The sequence below is a fragment of the Argiope bruennichi genome, chromosome 8 (genome assembly GCF_947563725.1).
Source record: "Argiope bruennichi chromosome 8, qqArgBrue1.1, whole genome shotgun sequence".
Lineage (NCBI taxonomy): Eukaryota > Metazoa > Arthropoda > Arachnida > Araneae > Araneidae > Argiope > Argiope bruennichi.
In genome coordinates, this window is record NC_079158.1 from 22463828 (window position 1) to 22469543 (window position 5716).

Genomic DNA, 5716 nt, shown 5'->3' on the forward strand with positions numbered 1-5716 from the left:
GCATCAGAGCTAACATTCAGAAAAACAAATTTGTTATCATAAAACAATTTCTTATCTTCTGTCCCATCCATTATCTTTATACTATTTAAACTAAATTATAATACTTTTTTCTGGTATATGTTTAAGCTAGGAAAGATAAGCTGTTATATATACTATACCCGGGTGCTTTCTATTAGTGAAATATAAACATTTTCCAATTAATTTCGTTTTATTTTTAGTAGAAAAAGTCTTATCTTCTCCTTCTTTTACAGAAAGAGTTTTAACATTTATTTTAGATCATGTTTAATCAATAATGAATCAGTGTAATCAGATTGTGAGAAAATGATACCATTTCCATACTTTAGAATTTTCATTCCTAAAAACTGATTACTTTTATTCTAATGCATTTCAAATGCACTTTTAACATTATTTACAATTTCATGACACATTTCATTATTGTCACAGAAAATAGCTAAATTATCTATATACATATATAACTAAAGTTAATTTTGACCGTCATTCTGAATGAAAACACAATTTTCAGAAGATAATTGCATTAATTCAAATGTTTCTAAATCACTTTTTATAATCATATACTAATTTCTATTTGATTGTGGTATAAACCATGAATACACTTTTTTTTTCCAATTTACAAACTTTTTTCTTTCCAATTATTTTTTTCATAATCAGGTGGAGATACCTTTTAAATAGTTTCTTCCAGATTACTATATAAATCTGCAGTTTTTATGATATAGAACTTCATAAACAAAGACATCCTTTCTTGTATTTTTATTTCTGTAAAATTATCTTTAGCCACCCGATTTAGACGTCTGTAGATGTAACAAAGTATTCTACCAGGAATTTTCCTCGAATGTAATATATCCATATACACCTTTTACGATAGAGCTACGGTGGCTTGGTGGCAAGTTCTCGGCTTTGGAACCAACGGCATTCAGGTTTGAGACCCGATTACACCGAAGAACCGTCTGTAAGCTACTCTGGTGCTCGTTAAATGTCGCAGGACTTGGCCCATTCCCTCCTTTTCTTCTTCGCTTTCATTTATTAGAAGACGACTATCGCTATTGTGGAGAAGTCGGCGACCCCATCCACTTTGCGACATCCTGCCCTTTTACTTTTTCATGGCGCCTCCGAAAACCCTCATCTTGGGTAGAAAGTCTTTGGTACAAAATAGTCCTTAATAATTCATCTTCTAAAAAAAATCATAAACCTGATTAGATTCCTAACTGTTCATGGAGAACTGATCCAATCCAATTAAATTAATGCTGATCTAATTTTTAGGGCATCATTTAATACACCTGGTTTTTATTCATAATATATCCTTAAGCTGACGCAAGTAACTGGTTTTTATAATTCCTTTATATTTTCACTCCTACTGTGCATTACCACGTTCATTTATCAAGTTTTATTGTACTCCAGATATTTTTCATTCCAGTTTTCATCATTTTTGTTATATTATATGTATTGGTATTTTATCATTTGTTTGTGTCTTTCCAATTGATTGCTGAGTAATTTTTAAAAAATAAAGTCCATCTACATTTATACGAAACAATATACAATCTATACAATTTCTAACCGGAAAGGGGCCACATGAACTCTAGAAACGGAGGTATGGTGTAAAGTGTTAAAGTGCTCGCTAAATCCGTCGGGGCCAAACATCCCCGCTGGTTTGGTGTGGAAGTTTGGAGACAGAGACGGGAATGTTTCCAGCTCAGGTGTCATCCTCGTCATCTGATTGCAGTTCAAAATGACGAGTTCGATCCCAAATAGCCCCAGTGTTGCTATAAAACGGGACATTAATATAACTAAACTAAACTAATCATCCTTTCGATGCGATTTGCCAATGAATTGAAAGCATTTTCTTCTCGGGGAATTTCTAACACTTCATCAATTGATTTATCTCATTCTGTTTTGAGGATATCTTATATTTTGTAAAATTTATTTTTTAGGTCGCGTAATGTATTACACAAGTTTCCTAGGTGAGTCATCTACTTGAAAAAAGTGACAGTTAGTCACAATTCCTTTTATTCTCGCCATTTAATAGTTCGTTGATTCTTGTTTTTTGATTTACTCGGTTTGATTAATTCGGTGGCGGCTTCAGTTTTTCGGTCTTCTTCCTGATCCTTTAAATGTTGCTTTGATTTTATCTCACAAGATTTTTGAGTCTTCCTTAGCTGCGAACTGCAGAGCATGCAAATCGGAAAATTACAGCTAAACAAACGCAAGAACATCAGTGCTTCTTTTTTATGCTTTCTTTTTTACTAAGATTTTTTGGTTTCATAGTAATTATTATGTTGCCAAGTCTTTTAAACTTAGACCTGATTGAATTTTTAGGGCTGAAATAGAAGAATTAACACCATTTCATTCCGGGACATTTGTCTTTCATGTTCATTTAAGAGATCGCTCATGTTTATCGATGTTTATGTTCATGTTCAAAATTCTTTCCTAAAGAATTTTAAAGAACTATAACCCCACTCTACTATCGGTTTTCGTTACTTTCTAATAAGGTTCTGATCGTGGTTCTTGACACCACCATATTTATTGCACACACATACATGCACTAACATAGTAAATATAAATAAAAGAAGATCACATAGCCTTTTCTATTCAGTATCATAAGCACATTCCTACATCTTCAAGGACTCGAGGGACGAGTCCTTGAAGAGAAACTAATTAGAGAAGAGAAACTAATTAGAATGATGGAAGTAGGCTACGTAATCACATAGATATTCATGCCTACAAAGATATTTCAGGAAATAGTTCGTTCGCCACCTCCCAAAAGGCAGCTTTCATTATTTCTTCATGAACATGATAACTTTATAAGATCAAAGAACCATATACATAACCGTAGCTTTCTCATAAGGAGCGACCTTTTGAACCAGAAATACGATGAACTAAACCAGTAGTTGTATTCTCCTTTTCATTTATCATATATTTTCACATTAAGGCAAGTTTTCTGTTAAGTTTTATTGAATGTTGAGGGCCATAATGAGGCATTTCTTTTCCTTTTTATTCGGATTAGTTGAAACCAAAATTTTTTAATCTGCAATTTTGGTATGACTTCAATATACACAGCTTCCTTTCACTAGTTTGGTGAGATTTTGAATTATCATGTTTTTATACACATGCAACAAACCGATTGACAGTCTACTTTTTCTTGTATACAACCGTCCACCCAGCCATTATTGAACGAAACAATATCTACACAGATTGAAAGTCTAATGGATTTTTGAAGGGACTTTTTAAAGGATTTGGTCCAAATTTTGATGCATGTCTGTAAGGTTGGTATAAAGATCAATCATTTAAATTCATCCATCTGACGATGAAAATGATGATAGATAATAATCAGATACTGAAAAATGACACCTAAATCTTCACACTTTCTTCAAATTTTCTTCTTCTCCAGCGGGTGGAAATGGATCCCCAACGGTAGATTATCACTCATCAGACCAATATAAATGATAAATCATTGATAGAATCGGATTCTGATTCTAAACCTCTCAGTTTAACCTCAAGTTGTTTCACTACTGCGGTCCATAATATTTCAGAAATAAAAATCTAAGATATTTATAATCAAATAATTCCAACTATTTAGTACTTTGTTAAGAGTGGAGTTTTTTTATTGCTACTCAAGCCGTCGTTGGTCACCAGATGGTTTGGAGTAATTGATGATTGCTAAAATGTCCAGTTTCTTATTTTACGCATCTTGTTCTGAATGGTATCTCCAACAAAATGTTTTTGTAACTCACATTTTGATAGATATATGGCATGTGCTATAGCTTTACATCATTGTACTTAGCATCTTCTTAATATTCTATCATCTCACTTAAAATAAGAATTTTTGTTTTGAAAAATAATTGATTAAACTTCAATAAATACAAAAACTTTTTTTTTACTACAACTATTTAGAAACAATGAAAAATTTAAATTTTTTACAATATCGATTATTTGTCGCAAAAATGAAAGCAATTTGAGTTTTTTTACTACGGTGACCTATATTGTTGTAAAATTAAGTTAAAAAAATTAATTAAAAATAAGGAAAAATATGTGGAGCAATTAAATCAAGATCATTAAAAAGATAATTTTTTTTTAATTTTAAAAAGGCATAAATACTTTTTTTGGTGATATAATATTTTTTTACAATTATGGGATGTTAGTCAAAATTTCGCTTAATTTTTAATTATTTAAAATGTTTAAAAAACATCTCCAATATTCACATTTCTACCTTCCAAAATACATATGCGCCAAATTTGACAGCTTTAGGCCTAATGGTGCATCCTTTAGAGACCAACATACAAGTACAGGGGACATATTCTTCTTCAATATTATGAGAGATTATTTTCAATATTAAAAGACATGAATTTCGATTCTTATTTAAAATTAAAAATGCGAAGAAATCTTATTTTTTACACTTTTGAACTGGAATCTCTTTCTAGAAGTTAAACGCGTATCTCTCTCCTCTCGATAAAGGCCCCCTTTTCAAGCTCCGACCACTATCGTTTTTATCATCAACAAATCGTCTGCACCGATTCACGTCAACAGGTCTCAACTCGTTTCTTTATCGGGGCTTGAAGAAGCTATCTGGTTATTATCAGCCACTCGGCAATCGAGTGGATGATAAGGGAAATGCACTTGTAAATATTAGCTCTCAAACTACTGTGGCAGATTAGAAAAATGGGTGTAAGCATATGCATACAGATTATCAAAGCACTTAAAGTATTAAACCCTGCGTTAATTCAATTGTTTTTCATCCATTTAAACAACAAAAAAGACTAAATAAATCGATGTTCTTTTTAACCAAATGTAATCTTTGTATTACTACTCGGCGAATACAAAGATAAGATGCTGTAACCATTCAAGAAATTTCGATGCAAACTTTACGATAGATCTTCCCGAGTTCGGAAGAATCACTAATGATTAGTTTGAATATCATTTTATTTATATGGAAATACGATGATTCGAAAACAGAATAAGCTAGACGAGTATTTATCATGTTGTATTTAAAGTAAAATTGTAAAATTCTGTTCAAACTTGAAGATGAAATTCGCGGACGAGATATCTGTTTTATCCTTTATAGATACAGAAGAATTCAAAATTACAGATGTTTGGTGTGCGATGAAGAAACACAGCAGGCTCAATAACAAATAAAACCGTCGTCCCCATGATCTGGGCGTCCTAGGTTCGAGTCCCGGTTCGGGTATGGTTGTTCTTCCTTTGTTCTATCTATGAGTTGTGTGAATGTGCCCTCCTGTAAAAAGGGGTTGTGCAAGCGAATGAGTGATGCGTGAGTGGCAAAGTCATACTCTTGGCCCTAGTTGGGGCTACTAAAACAAGAGACGCACCCCCTATCGGCTTAAATCTCTGTCTTCGTAACAGCCGGCTTGTCTATGTGCCATAAGAAACAAACAACAGAAATAACGCCATTTTATTCTGTAGCAAAAGACAGTAAAAGCGTACCCAAGGAAAGCACTAGAAGTAAACAGCAGCACGCAAGTAATGGATGGCTGTTAAGTAACCGCAGCAGCACTTAGTGGTCAGAGAGAATTCTACTTCTCTCAATCAAGGTTTTATAGGTCTCGTGACTAGGTCGAATGCTTTGGAATAAACTTCGGAAACCGAGTCCTAATAGAACTATCGCCAAGGTCGAAGATCATTGATGTACCATCCATTCACCAGGCATTAAAATTTTTGTAAAACTATTTTCCTTACAAAGACACAT